Source organism: Aphelocoma coerulescens, chromosome 15 (genome assembly GCF_041296385.1).
Source record: "Aphelocoma coerulescens isolate FSJ_1873_10779 chromosome 15, UR_Acoe_1.0, whole genome shotgun sequence".
Lineage (NCBI taxonomy): Eukaryota > Metazoa > Chordata > Aves > Passeriformes > Corvidae > Aphelocoma > Aphelocoma coerulescens.
The window spans coordinates 14,243,479-14,259,385 of NC_091029.1; the positions used below are offsets into that span (position 1 = coordinate 14,243,479).

General features: G+C 42.8%; 2 long non-coding RNA genes across 5 annotated transcripts in view; one reads left to right on the forward strand and one right to left on the reverse strand.

The window, feature by feature from the left end:
- The window catches only part of LOC138119204 (uncharacterized), a 35,813-nt gene extending 22,838 nt beyond the window's left edge, over window positions 1-12,975 (reverse strand). The window contains exons 1-3 of one of the 2 annotated variants that reach the window (XR_011155434.1): window positions 12,844-12,975; window positions 12,340-12,468; window positions 11,252-11,393 (exon numbers count right to left, since the gene is read on the reverse strand). This is a non-coding gene — a long non-coding RNA (uncharacterized lncRNA). Of the gene's footprint in view, window positions 1-11,251; window positions 11,394-12,339; window positions 12,469-12,843 lie in introns of those variants that run through there. The other variant, XR_011155435.1, reaches the window with a different exon arrangement.
- Window positions 1-15,907, forward strand: part of LOC138119203 (uncharacterized) — a 63,996-nt gene that overhangs the window by 30,239 nt on the left and 17,850 nt on the right. The window lies entirely within an intron of this gene.

Below are 15,907 nucleotides of genomic sequence, written 5' to 3' on the forward strand. Positions count from 1 at the left end.
AGAGTTACTGTGATTAATCAATGCTGTTGTGCCATTTGACTGAAAATGCATTATCTGGCAAATGAATGAGGATTTCAGGCAGACCAGCCCAATTAGACAGAATATCTATTTATGTAGCCATCTACTTTATACCATAATAATAAACAGTAATAATAAATAATATCTGAAAATGGATTCTAGGAACCTGATCAAATATGCACTTAGTTCAACACACTCTTTCCATTGGCCTCAGTGCCCACTATGGTTCACCCTGGAATGCTGAAGAGTATTGAAATGAAAAGATTTAGTAAAAAAGATAGGAATTTGTCATTGGAGAGGATGTATCCAACACACAGAAATCCTAAAACTCTGCAAGGCACTAAGTATGGTTAATACACTCCTCCTTTTACTATCTGTCTAGTTTAAATTGCTGCAACTGATTAATGGAAGCACTTAACCCTGTGTTTGACTCCAAGAAAAATCCTAGAACACTCTACAAATCAGATTAGGTGTATGCTAAAATGCTTTTTCAGATTCAAATTAGTAAGCCCCAAAATCATTACATTAACAGACACCTAAATGCAAAATTAGGTACTTTTCTGTATTTGTTTTCCAAACAAGTATCATGGAGAAGGAACAAGAAACTGAAAAATCAAGTGCTCAGTTTGGGAAACAAATCAAGGCTGCTCATGTACAACTGCACCTCTATCAGTGTACCCAGCCCCAGCCGTGTGTATGACAATGGAGATACCAGACACAGGCATTATGTGCTGGGCCTTTTTCTACTCTTTTTGCCACTCCTAGTTCAAGCAAATATCTTTAAAAATAAGGAAAACTCAAGGGAAGTTTTGTCTGGATTAAGAACGTGGGGAAAAAAAAGGGCAAGGAAATTAGAACAAAGTGAAGCTCACAGCCTTAGTGAAGACAGTTTATACAAAGTCTTTTTGCAACTGAATAATTTGGCTTTTGCAGCAGTCTGATTCTCTGATAGAATGATCAGCAATCTTTCCGCAATCACTGTCTGTAAAATAATAAAACCTATTATCTCCTGATTTAGATATGTAGATGTTACACTGTGTCTCGGCATATTACTGTGAAAACTTTCCAAGAAAATGATTGCAGCAATTTTCTTAGTCCAAGAGCAAGCTACATGCTCAGATCTGGTTTGATTTTTTTCTCTAAAGCAGTATGGATAACGGAAGATTGATGATTCTGACTGGGTTCATAATAACAATAGGCAGTGCTTTACAAAACTCTCAAGGCTTATCTTGAGAGAAATCCCAGCATCCACACAACAGTTGATGCTCCTACTTCTGTTTTTGTCAAGTGTCTGAAATTGCAGCTTCTACTGACTTAATCATCGTCATGAAATGGACATAAGAATATGTGATTTATTTCTCCACAAAATTCCTAAAAGGACTTTAAATTTAGCTGCACTGAAAATGTGGAAATGGACAAGGTTAACAGGAAGAAACAGTAAAGGAAAAAAGGAATGAAAAGGCTATAGCTGCAACATTTTGTGAAAAGATGTTGCTTTGGTTGCTAGAACCATAAGAAGCATGATGTGATAGCAGGTTTATTAATTTCTAATTACAGACATGGCTTCATCTGCAGGTCTTCCTCCCCCTCCTCTAACTGCCCCCCTCCTTTTTCTTCCCGTCCCCTGGGGCAGCACTGTGGTGGGGCTCAATCACTCTTTTATTAGTTGTGATATACTGTGGCTAATTCCCTTAATCTGGACCTTGCTTTCCTATAAAGCCCAGACCTCAGGTATTGAATTTCCCTGATCAAAGTGCAACCAGTGTGGGACACAGCAATCTCCACTAAACAGGGGAGCTTGGGAAAGCTCGTAAATGGAGTCAAAGAAATACACACACACAACGCACTCACAAGATGGTGCAATCAATTGGTAGAACAATCACGTGTGAAATATTACTGGCTCCTTAAAGTGCTGGTTCTGGGATTTACTGCAGTGTATTAATCTGCTATGCTTAATGCATTGACCTTTCACCCCCAGCAATTCAGTAGACAGGGTTTGAATTGCCAGGAGCTGATACAATGGATTAGGAGCAGAAAGACCCCACCACACTCAAGTGCCACGGCAGCCCTAAGCCATACCACCAGTAACTTCTCCAGCTTTCCTAACAGATACTGCCAGACAATGTGGCTACCACAGAAAGGACTGTATTGACAGCAGAATTTCTGGAAGGGGAGATAGTGGAAATAAGGCTTGTTATAAAACAATAGAGAAGGGGAGTCTTGTGACTGAGTCACAAGACAGGGATTTAGAAGAATTGGTTATATTCCATGCAGTCGTTCTCTCCTTGTGTGTGACCTTAGGCAAGACAATTCACTTCTAAGGGTCGTGTCTTTCCTATCTGTAAATTTGGGATAACAGCACTTCTCTGATTTTCTCAGGGGCAGCACAGAGGCTTTGCTCACTGACATTTTAAAGGCACTTTAGGATCACAGGTTTAAAGGTGTTATATGCTCATGCAAAATAGTATGATACTCTGTACACTGAATACCCATCTGGACGGAGAAGAGAATGAAGAGAACCTCCCTTCCTATGTAGACCAGGAAACTCAACCATTAATCTAACAGCTTTCTCTTCAGAGTGCTGTGTTGAACCAAAAAGTTAAATCAGATCTAAAAATAAGTGCTATGCAGACTTGGAAAAATGTGTACAAATAAATGACATGGAGAGCAATGCACATCTGTAATGATGAGATAATCACATGTTCTTTTCCTGCTTACTTGGTCACCCAAAATCTCAATATTTCATGTACAGAAAACCCTTTGGAATTGCATTTCCAACGTTAACTCTTCAATATCATCTTTATTCCATGTAATTAAACAAACAGTGCTACTGAATTTGAGAGGAGTGTCCAAAAACCTCATAAAGGAGATTATTCTAAGTAATTGCTATCAAATGCCATTAAATTCTGAATAGCGTTAAGCCCCTCCACCGGCCTGCACAGGCACTCTCATTTAGGATTAAAGGGACCTTTATTTGATTTGTTTTACTTCAATACAAAATAAATTAGGTTGACCTGAATTAAGGCCTCTTTGATACTCAGGAAGAGTGTCTACACAGGGATTTACTATGCTTTAATTGGTCCACTTCAAAAGTTAATTTGGATATTTTTTCCCAACATGCTCTGAAACTACCCCAGAGTACATGTGTCATGTTTATAAAATGGCCAAGAAATTCAAGCCCAGGGCTCAGTGAATATACATTCAGAATTTACCATTTCAATGAGCATATTGGCACTGCTGAGTACTCCTCAGAACTGGAATACACTTAAATGATAAAAAATGGCGAGATTCACCTCACCAAACTTTGGTTGTCCAAAGTGAGGTCTCTAAGTTTGTTACATCTCCTAACTCCACAGGAAGATGTGCAAACCTAGAGGATGACAAAGCCATCGTGGTAGGCACTGAGGCTGCTGTTAAAGGGTCGCTGTTAAGTTCACATAAGGGGAGGCTGTCCCCAAAAGTTCACCTCATATTCCCCTGTCCTTAGCTGCATGTTTCCCCATGCCTCGTGTGCCAGCAAGCATTCATTCATACAGCGGTGGAACAAATCGAATCGGGAAAGTGATCCAACCCAAAGCAACTCTGAACAATACCAACAATGAGAAGAGAGAGAAAAACACGAGTTATGCATCTTGACTTAAGCTGGCTTAATTTTGATTGTGTGACCGTATCCGAAAAAAAAGCAGGATGAACTCTTTTCCAGACATATTTCTTTCAGTCTACCAATTAAATGGGCTTTTTAAGTTAATTTATAGCAAACACCTAACTGAAGACAACTGAGGAGAAAGAAACTTAGCCCCAAGAAATCGTACTTGTGCCAGCTCCTATGAATGGAAGTATGTCTGAGTTTCTGAGCAGTATCTATACCTCGGAACTTGTGGTTAAGTGTCTTTCCATCAATTTTTCACAGTAAGCTTTGGCAAAGACAGTTGAAAACTCTTTTAAGTGGACAATTAATAGTACCTTAAAGGTGCCTGGTTTTCAGAAAATGCTGGGAGCCAGTCCTGTGAAAACCATCACTCAAGTAGGGCATTCAGAACTGCTAACCAGTTTTGGTCTCTTGGCCCTATCTAAAAAGAGTAGAGTTCACATAAATTAACTTTTAAAACAAATCAATACACATATATTTTAATCCAGCCATGTGCACATCAAGAAATAATTTTTGTAAGTGTGGCAGTGCTGATCCTGTTACACATGGATCAGACAACACATTGTGAGTTTCAAGAATATCTTGACTTGTGGTCAAAAGGCCTGAGTGCTCAACTTGAACAGCTTGGAAACCAGAGCCCCTCAAATCCTAATTGCAAGGATTTGGGAGTAGCAAAGGGCAGAAGAGATGAATAGTGTAAGAGCTGAGAATGGATCTGAACAGAAGGGATGTCACAGGGCCACAAAGGACAGTTGGGACATTTCTTTGCCCTGGTGGGTTTGTGGGCCCTGCTGCTCACTGCCTGACATCAGCCACTTGGAATGCCAGTAATATAACACCCCTGCGACACTCGTGCTCCTGCCGTACCGTTTTATTGCCCTGCTTCCACTCTCTCTGGTTTATATCGGATTGTGTTTTCCAAAGACAGGCAATAAAGAGGGGAGGAGGGGAAGGGGGATTTATAGTCTGCTAAACTAAACTTCCCTGGGCTTGCTGTCCTCTGTCCCAGCCCTCCTCTTGCTGCCCTGACTGGTCTGGAGAGACAGTGCTTATAGCAAGGTCTCGGGGTGTGAAGGACAAGGCTTGTCAGAGACTACTTGGGTTCTCTTCTTGGGAGGTCAGGGAGCACACCCCGGTCTCCCACCAGCTCCATTCCCTCCGTCCCAGGCACTGTGCCCTGCTGCCATGGAAAAGCATGGCGGTGTTGTCACATGCTAATAAGTCTTGAGAGCAATCTTGATTTGCACACTTAAGAGTTTGCCACATAAGTCTCTCTGTTAGTGGAAGGACTGTGGAACAGCTAAAGGCTTAAAAAAAATCTGCCTTAATGCAGGCATCTTTAGTACTTCTGTTTCTGAGAAACGAGTGTCAAGGTCTCTGTCTCAGCTGATTTAATGTAAAGGTTTGGCTTGCTATATGCACGATTGCAAGTGTGGTATGATAGTATGATGTGGTTTGGGATCTCTATAATACACACTTAATGAAGCTGAGAGCTTTTAGAACGTGAAGATGAGGACCTCCAAAACAGCACTATGCCACTCCCTAGTCTTTAAGGTGTCTGAGGTGAGGATATGCAGCTGAAAACAACTGCAACTCTCTGCAAGAGGGAGCTGGAATCCTGAAAAGCTGCCATTTAGACATACCTGCTTTGTGACAGGCACAACAACAGCACCATATGATTATGACATTCTCTATAAACATGGGAGGTGGGACAGAGGATATGGGGTTGGATTTGGGACAGGGAGAACCATTTCTACACAGCAAATACATGGTGAAATGCTCATAAAAGGCATAAGTCTCTAAAGAAATGCATCTGAGATGAAAATTCCACTCAGTGGAACACTCAAACTCCTGTGCTATTCAGAGTTTTTAAAACATCCAGTCTTTGCCAGTATTTCCCGGGAAATGGGATAAATAGATGGCATTCTTCCCTACTGGATTTTCAGTGTGGTGTGGTTTAGGACAGAGAGAGAATGAGAGCAAAATAACTTTGTTTCTCAAGTCACTGCCCTCAGTTAACTGTGGCAGATGGGTGGGGAGGTGGACAAACACCAGTAAAACACAAGCACACGCACCATGTAAGCAGTGAAATTACAGTGTGGTCTGCTGTGATAAAACTGTCAAGTGTCTCTGAACTGCCTGTCATTGACAGAAATTTTAAACCAGCTCTTACTAATGGGATGTCACAGGGCCAGGTGCTCCTCTCTGCTCTCTCCTTCACTGCTTCCTGCTCACTTCTACCTTTGGCAGCTGCCCTGGTCATGGTGGGCAAGGTGAACACACTAGGCAGTGGAAGGGATTGCCTCAGCTTCTCTGGGGAGTGGAATGAGCAGGATGGGATGAAATGCAGAATGGTAAGTGCAGTCTGCAAGGGACTTGTGAAACCACGATGTTCAAATTGTTTTAGGACAGCGCTGAACAAACGACAAGAGATACTGCACTGTGAGAAAAACTCAGCAATGGCAGAGATGAGTGGTGTAATGGGACTTCTGAATGTATCACTTCTCTGATTGAGAGCCTGCATGTCACAGCTTCTCAGTCCAGTTCAGCTGCACACCACAGGACATGCTGAACGATACCAATCAAAAGCCACCCACCATTTAGGTTAGCAAGTGTTTTTCTTTTTTAATTTTCTCTCATGAACCAAGATGGTGTTGTGTTCTTTAGTAGAACATGTGAAAAAAAGAAAAAGGGACACCGGGCACTTCTCTCATTGCACTTGTAAGCTAAACCTGGTTTTTCTCACAAAAAGCAGAAAAATGGCTCCAACTTCAGGACCTTTTCATTTTCTTCTTTGTTTTGTCCAGAAGTAGCAACTCTTGAAAACAGTTTCTCTATAGGTCTTGGGAGTAAAACACTATTCAGGGCAGGTTCTTGTGTTTTTATACTTTGTTATTATCCATTGGAAGGAGAAAAAACCATAATGGGCCAGAGGGAGAAGGCAATCCTGATGTACAGAAAGCATCCACCACATACAGAGAAATCCCTCATCCCTTCTCTAGCTGCAGGGACAAGATCCTTTGTATATTGTGCACTCAGAGTTTATTTACACCTCTACTACTTATACTTTGTATGTCTTTAGAAACTGGAACCTAATCAATATTAATAATATTCCAATTATTATTTAAATAATAAAATTCCAGCTTCACAAAGTCTGTGGGAATGCAACCCTGCTATTCACTGTGGTGCATCACACAGATGTGCAAGGCTTGAAGCTGCAGCCAAAATTCGTAAAAATTCACTGAAACGCAGGCTGAGTATTAGAATAGGGTTTACCTTTTGCTGCAATGACAGGGCATGTTAAAGGCAAAAGTGTTTCTAGAGACAATTTCCCCTGTATTACAAACTGATAAGCAAAGACCACATCAGAATAATTAAATCCAACTTCTTTAAAAAGAGAGCCAGCATAAACTGGCTGAGGACTCATTTTCACCTGGTAGTTCCTGGAAGATCAACTGCTCTGGACACTTCTAAATAAGCTGGCATTACTCATCCATAACACATCTATTCGTATCTTCTTAAATTTTCCCTGCTCAGAGCAAGAGATAAAGGCACCATTTACACTCCAGAATACAGATTAGGTCTAAGTGGAAGTTATATTTGCTTGTCCTTCACTGATCATCTACTTTGCTGTTTGTGAGTGAGAATGAAAGTGTTCTTGCGGGTTTTTTTTTTGTCAGGGAAGTTTCACATTAAACTTCCTCTGTATTCTGAAATATTTAACACAACCCTCTGCAAAGACTCTTGACAAAAACACTGCTCATTAAACAGTTACAGAATCTCAACCAACCTTGAACGCTGCCATAGTTTCTAGTCTGGCAATACACAAGCTAGAGCAGTATGTCCTGCCAGGTTTTCAGTATGTTAATCTGATATAAACATCTCTCCCACCTTCATGCTTTTATTTCCTGCTTGCCTTGCATTGTATCTAATGCATTTAACAATTGCTTCATCTGAAGTATTTCTAGTGAAATAAAAACAAATCCTGGACTCCTTCCTCCTTTATTTCTGCTGCTTTATTAACCCAAGGTGATTTAGGATGTCCTTGAGCCTTACAGCAATTGAAATTTATTTTGGGAGCTGTGTGCTTAGGGACATGTGGAAGAGGTTATTTATTCCAAACAGCCATCCAGCAGTGATGATGTCACCAGCAAAGCACCGTGTCGGCTCTGCTGGTTTGCTACCAAAGCACTGCCTCGAGTTTCCTGTATGTGGTGGCACTTGCTGATATACAGGGTGCCTGTATATAACTGGCATATAGATTGCTTATTTTGTTATAAATACTTAAAATTAGCTTTTGTACTCTTATTTTTGGCCTTCTCAAAACCGCTGGTTGCGAACTTCTGCAGTTTCACTTGCAATAAGCAAAGATCTATTGTAAACAAGTTCCATCCGAATCTGAAATGCAGCTCAGTCATGGCAGGGTGAACTGCCGGGCAGCTCTCTGACTGCTTCATTTGCATATGCAACAACAGATGACAGATTTGTGAATAAAGTGATCTATGAGGATATTTTTCTGTAGATTCCTATACACTCATATAGTTGAGTTTGAAGGAATTCTGCTATAGGTAGCTCATATTATTTTCAGAGCTGCTTCTAAAATCCCTGACTTCCTCCTCAGACTAGCAGTATTCCAATTTTGCTCTTGCTTCTAGGCAACATTTACTGGTAAAAACTATCCAGTGTATGAGTAGACACAGTCCCTTCACTGGGGTTTGTCTAGCTATAACTTGCTGCTAGCAAGGCTAAATATCCATGCAGTGGAGTGTCAGACTTGCTTTATGGACCACAGCACAGAGTCACAGAAAACAGGGCAGAAAGGAAGCCCAGCAGATCTCCTAAGCCACCTCCTTCCCTGGGACAGCTACACTTGCAGTGTTCCTTCACGAGGAGCTAAGGATTGGGATGGGATGCTTTTTACAAGCTGAACTGTAGGTCTCCCATACAATCTTTAGGAAATGAACCAGGACAGCATAAGCAAAACAGTATAACCCCTCTGTTTTTCATGGGTATTGAGGAACTCAAATACTGCTGATAAAATGCTGTAGGGCCATGCATAGCAGGATCGAAATGCATATGAAGTATTTTTTTTCTCATGGTTTGACTCTCTTAGTACCTGATTCAGTGGGACTTAAATATCCAAGGGAAGATTCTGTGTGAGTACTGAGTTAGGCTCTTTATAATATTGAGCCATTAGTAAGTGGATTGTGACACTCTGAAATTTCAAATTATGCTTTACTACTTGTGTTAGTGTGCAATGTTGCTTGTTGCAAGCAGCTCAGAACTAGGCCACTGTGAGTATCCCACCTGCAAATTCACCCCAAGTGAGCTAGTTACAGGACTCAGGTGATGGGAATACTGTACACCCACTGGTGACTGAACAGCACACCCCAAGGATGTCATGAACAACTGCTCATTGAGTGTGTGCTTTCTGCAGATATTCAGATACTAAATTCTCCCTCTCCAGGTACACTGCTATAGAACATGAACATTTCCTGGCCCACAGAGTATCCTGCTGTGATTAAGGCCATAACTCTTTCAAGATTCTAGGACATGTTCATAAAAATATTACTCAATCCCTAGCTGTAACAAGTACAGGAGTGGGGTTCTGTGCTAGAGAAGTGGTCAGAATATTATTGGGACATAATGGGAGTAATAGGTGTGAAACAGTTATTTGCTACCTGAAAACTTGGGAGGAGAGAAGATAAGTGTAAAGAAGGACCACACTTGCAGTGTAGGTGTGAGTGGATCACTTGGTGCTGTTGTCTCAACAAGTCCAGTCTGCACTGAGCAAGGCCCCACATACCTTTGACACCTTTCTTGCATGATGTCCTGGAGCCACAAGTGGTCTCACAGGACCTGTTGTAATTCTATTTTAATTTACACCCAACTTTCCTCTGTATCTCTTTCACTAGGATGATAGAGGTGGTCACCGCTATCAGTCACTCTAGGCAAACACATTCTTTTAACATGGTTTTTCCCACACTTTCCCTTGGAAGCTTTTTTCCCCCCCCAAAATGCATTGTTTCCTACCAATTCCTCTTCTCCATTCCCTTAACTTCAAGCAAACAAAGCAGATCATGTCTCACATAATAGGACAACTTCACCTCTAGGGAAGAATTAGGCTCTCACGTTCCTCTCTACTTCAGTGCTTCTATTTAATATAATACTTTTATAGGCCTTTTCTTTCCTATGCCAATTTCTCATCTGTTATTTCTTTGCTCTTGCTCACTTCTTACTCCCATCATAGATTAGAATCTTTCCTATATCTGCTACAGACTTCTTAAGGTGTCTGTGTATGGCTAAAGGGTCCTATTAACAACAGAGATTGTTTGTATGACCTAATTAGATTTCCACAGAGACAGCCTTAATAGGCCCTTTTGGTTTTTTTGGATTGTCTGCAAAGTAATAGCGCAATGGCAGTGTTCATTTTGCTTGGCTGTATCAGGCCATATATCACATCCTTTTCCTTCCAGTCCTTCAAATCAGCTTGTCTCATTCTTATTTTGGTTTCAAATTATAGATTATAAATTTTACTTCTCTCCACTTTTCCCTATAATTTGACCCCCAGCTGTTGAAACTACTTCGAGTGATTCCCCCTGTCCACCATCCACCCCATGGTTTCACATGAAAGACAGCCCTGGCTTGAGGAACAAATGACGTCCCTCGGACCAGCTGTGCCTAATAAAAATCCAACCTCCAACTCTCACTTCCCTTCCTCAAAAGGGTAACATTGATTTGAAAGTGCTGATGATAAGATACATGGGAATACAAAATCTGCCTCAGTCAACAGACCAAAGCTGTGCACTGTGACATCATTGTATCCAAAAGAAACGATGCTGTCAGTTCCTCCACTGCCCTATAACTAGAAGTTATTGCACTTGTCCCAGAGAAGGGATATTTGTCCATTTAATTTAGCCTTGTTTAGTCTGGCAAGAGTTTTTTTCATTCCTGAAGCAAATACTAGAAAACACCAGTTGCCCTCTAGGGTCCATTAGAATCAGTCCATGTTGTGAAAAACACTCCCTAGTATGGGATGGCCAGTTGAAGCAGTTTTCCAGGAAGCCTGTGGAACGCCTAACCGAGGAAACAAGGTGGCTTTAGCTGGCAGGGAGCCTGCAGCACCTGCTGTGCACAGGCAGGCTGGGAGGTGGCACGAGCCAACACCACTCACCCTTACCTGCACGTCCTGGCAGGCGGACCAAGGGCTGCCTACACGTGGCTGTGTGACAGAACACAGCTGCACCAGAGCACATTTCAAACCCCTCCACTGCCTGGGCAGGGAACATTCAAAACATCTTCTGTTTCCCTGTCTTTTCCTCTCATCAGTCAAAGCAGAGTATTTCTGTAATACTTAGTGCTGAGGCAAAAACAATTCTTGATTTTTCCCCCCTATTTCCCACTAGAGATTTACTCTGTTCAGCATTGCCAAACTTCTTTAAAAATCTGCATCCTTCCTTCTCTTCACCCTTTTCTGTAACCTACTTAGATAGTTTGGGATATTTCCATAGACGTTTTTGATTGAGACCATTTAATGGAACTCTAATACATAATATTTTAATGAGATTTCTGGTATATCTGGGTATCAGGCAATTTTGAGATACCACTCTCTGGTTTTTAGTTCCATTTCATCCTTCAGTTCCCAAATGAAGCCAGCAGACACAGGACACCTACAGATGATCTGAGAAAAATAGTCTGGAATCTTTTTCACAGTTCAGTGTTTTAGCTATGGAATAAGGAGATTTAAATGCAAATTTAATGCTTTTGTTACTACTGTAGAGTGTGAAAATGTTGATAACCAAAAGGAATAAATATATCAATACTATATTCAAATTTTGAATGAAGGCTGCTTTCATCCATTCCCACATTTTGTAAAGAACCTGATTCTCCAGATGTAACCTTTCTCCATCGCTAAAAATGGATCAATTTCAACGAATTTGGTGTGATTCAAGGTTACTTATCACCTTCCAGAAAGTTCTGAAGAGCTCAGAAAGTGAACTCTTAATTATACACAGGGGTAAACAATCTAGGCAAGACAGCTGGGAAATCCCAGCTTTTCCACAGCTCCTAACACCCATGGTTCATAGAGCAACTCCCCAAAATCCTGGAGAGAGAACATCGGCTTGCTCCTGTCTGGGAACTGCTGCTTGCAGAGTATTTTGTACAATGGAATTACAAATGGCTGTAATAACAGGGCCTCTGTGATTTCCATTGGAAGAGAGTTTAACTACCCAACAGATCTCATCATTAAGAAATGTTTCTGGTGCTCAGCTAAAATGCAGTAATATCCCATCAGAACTGCAGCCTTGCTTTACTGCGGCTGATCAATGACAGTAAGTTAATTAAATATGGAGTTTAGAGTGACACACAGGAGGATAAGCCTTGGAACAATGAGAGTCCCAGGGAGAATTTTTTGATTTTCAGGAAAACTGCCTCAATTACCTTCTGTATTTTTGCTTCATTTCAATAAACGTGACGGTATAGAGTAAATACTGATTTGGATTCACAGAATATTCTGAGTTGGAAGGTACCCACCAGGATCATTGAGTCCAACTCTTAAATATACATAGCCTGTACAGGGATTGAACCTACAAACTTGGTGTTATTAGCACCCTGCTCTAACTAACTATGAAACTATTTTATAAGGAATTATCTTGATTCTTGTTACTTACCTCAGTTTCAGTATTTAGTATTATCTGAATGCTTCAGTCCTGCTTGTACCAGCGTGGACGAGGAGATGGGGGAATGCCCCTCAAGCCCTCGCAATGGGACAAGAAACCAAGCCGTCTTCTTTCTGCTTCCTGGCGACAAATTTACAAAATTAATGAAACTTATTTTATTTGCCTCAATAAGCCATGAGTGAGTGTAACAGAATGCCACAAAGCTGAGTTTGGAAAACGAGTGCCACCCTCATCTCCTACCTGAGGGTAGTCCCACATTCTCCTTTTACAGGGTCCTAATGTTGTACGGTGAAGCCCTGGCACAGGCTGACCAGAGATGCTGTGGCTGCCCCATTCCTAGAAGTGTCCAAAGCCAGGTTGGATGGGGCTTGGAGCAACCTGGGATAGTGGAAGGTAGGGGGATAGGGGGAAGACGAGATGAGCCTTAAGGTCCCTTCCAACCGAAACCACTCTATGACTCCCTAATACACGAAAGGATCTCCTTCTCAAACCTACCTAGGATGTCCTTGGCGCTGGAATGTGCTCATGGAAGGACAGAGGTTACCAGTCACCTGCTGCCATGGTGGCCGGACAGCGAGGGCAGACCGATGGCGGCCTGAACTGCGGATGGGCACGAGGCGCGGCGGTGATGCGACTCAAGTGCGTGAAGCCGTGAGGCGCGGATGGGCACGAGGCGCGGCGGTGACGTGGGTCAAGCGTGTGAAGCCGTGAGGCGCGCATGGGTACGGGGCGCGGTGATGCGGCTCAAGCGCGTGAAGCCGTGAGGCGCGCATGGGTACGGGGCGCGGTGATGCGGCTCAAGCGCGGGAAGCCGTGAGGCGCGGATGGATACGAGGCACGGTGATGCGGCTCAAGCGCGGGAAGCCGTGAGGCGCGGATGGGTACGAGGCGCGGTGATGCGGCTCAAGCGCGGGAAGCCGTGAGGCGCGCATGGGTACGGGGCGCGGTGATGCGGCTCAAGCGCGGGAAGCCGTGAGGCGCGGATGGATACGAGGCACGGTGATGCGGCTCAAGCGCGGGAAGCCGTGAGGCGCGGATGGGTACGAGGCGCGGTGATGCGGCTCAAGCGCGGGAAGCCGTGAGGCGCGGATGGGTACGAGGCGCGGTGATGCGGCTCAAGCGCGGGAAGCCGTGAGGCGCGGATGGGTACGAGGCGCGGTGAGGAGGCCCTTGAGGGGGCGGTCACGGCGGGAGGAGGCTGAGGGCAAAGAAATGACCTCAGGTGCCGTAGATACGGCTTTCGCATGTTTGCAGGATAGTCAGGGTTGGAAGGGACCTCTGGAGGTCACCCAGTCCCACTCCCTTGTAAGGTAGGGTCACCTGGAGCAGGTGACAAAGGAACACACCCAGATGGGTTTGGAATGTCTCCAGAGAGGGAGAGTCCGGGTGTTCTAGTGCTCTGCCACCGTCCTTGGAAAGAAGTCCTTCCTCATGCTGAGGTGAAACTTCTTGTGTTTTAGTTGATGGCCTTTCCTGTGCATATTGTTTGTGAAATGCAGTGAATTACTTTAAAGCTCTTGGTTGTCTGTTTCAGTATCAGCAATCAATTCCGTGTTCATTTCAATGAGAAGTCTGAAGGTTTGCTTGTGTCCCAGTCTGGGTTTCCAATACTGTGCTTATTTCTGCTTGTGACTATGGGCAGCTTTCATCCAAACACTGTTATTCTTGCTCAGCAGGTCCATACCTTTAGGGTCACATGATTTTCTTCCTAATTCCCACTGTGTCCTCTGCACCCTGGGATAAAATTGCTCCAGTGCCTTTGGTGGCTCATCTGTGCTTCAGTAAGTAAGGCAGGACTGGCTTCTCCAGGAAATCTGAATATGCACAGTCATAAATATGTTGTTAGTACAGTTATTTAGTAATAACTTCATTGTTGTTTAGTAAAAACCGCATTAGATACAGGGATAGTACAAGGCCCCAGTGGGCTCAGTGTCTGTGAGACCTGGGCTAAAAATGAATATTTCACAGGATGAATCATTAAACAGAAGAGGCGTGCAGTAGTGATGGGAAGATGGAGGGGCTGGGCAAGCCAGGTGTGACTGAACAAATTTGTTCATAGGAGAAGCCTGATATTTGTATCCCATAACCTTTTTGAATCTTATTTGAAGTAACGTAATCGCTCTTATATTAATTACGTGTCATTTTGACTGTAAATGAAGTTTTGCTGGGTGTTTATGCATTAGCTACAAAGGATGTGCTGGTATAAATACCCTGATCCAATTATATCACTGAATCTGCTGAGTGGAGCCACAGCTTTAAAAGAACCATTTGTCTGTCTAGTTTATAAGGATTTCCTCACCACTGAGGCAAGCCCTGGAAGCAAGTTGACTTAGTTGTTTGCTTTTGGGTTTTTTGCCCATTTTGAATGCAGCCATATTAGGGTTACAGGGGTAACTCTCTACACCCAGTCAATACCAGTATTCTTATGCAACTTTTAAGTATAGGCCAGGTTTCAGTTTTCCATCCTAAGCTATCGTTGCTTGTGCCAGCTACGAAATTACTCAAAATACATTTTTCTGTGAAGCTGAATGGATGTCCTTTTGACAGAAAGGGGAATGTTGGACTGAACTGTATGACGATGCAATTTCTAATCACCAACTGTAACTTTAAATTTAAAAAAACCCAAAACAACCCATTTAAAGTCAAAAGCTCAGTGTTTCTTGTGGTTCCTCAAGCAATTGTGGATTCATTATCAGCTTCTTGTGAGGTAAAAGAGTTGTTACAAAACAGAATTTCTACATGGAAATGATTAGAGTTCTCTCTTTTGCTTTAACATTTGGGAAATGTTTCTCCAAGTTGTTTGAATTTAGCCTCCCCAGATATGTAATCTGAAATTTGTTAATATTCTGATTCAGCCTTAGTTGCAATCTGTGTAAGCTGCTTTAAAACAAGGGTTTAAAAGGTAGCGTAAATGGGCCCAAACATTTGCTATTCTATAAGTAATATTCTGACTTTATTCTTAGGGTGGGAAAATCAGGTAAATAAGTACTTCAGTAATGTATATGCTATGAACAGAGCTAAGACCAGCCCTTGTTTAGGTTGTGGCTGCTCCCACTGGGAATCATTCCCAACAAAATGATAACAGGAATGGTTGACAAGGCTTGTATGGCATCTCTGAACAAAGGACACCCCATCTGTCAATGGAGAAGTGCTGGTGGTTTTAGCTTAGCCTGTAAATTTAGTCTTAGCCTATAGCTGAGCGTGGTTATTGTGTCCTGGCGATCTCTGCTGGAAGACCTTGATGCCGATTATGGGCTGGTGCCACATGGTTCCTGCTGTGAGCCATGTGCTGTCAGCTCCTTCCGAGGCAGAGCTTTATCCCTGTCCTATTCCATGTCTCCTGCCCCGAGTGCCTCGGAGTAGAATAAGCCCTGTGTGCTCCTGAGCAGGCACCGAGGCAGCCACGGTGCCCTACAGAGTCTCACATGTTCTACTGATTATCCAGCACACTTAAATTTTGAGTTATAAGGGTGACCCCAGCCAGTTGGCTGAAAAAATATATTTGACATCATTGAAAATGTATGCTGCTGCTGAAGCATGGATTTTAATTTGAGGAAAA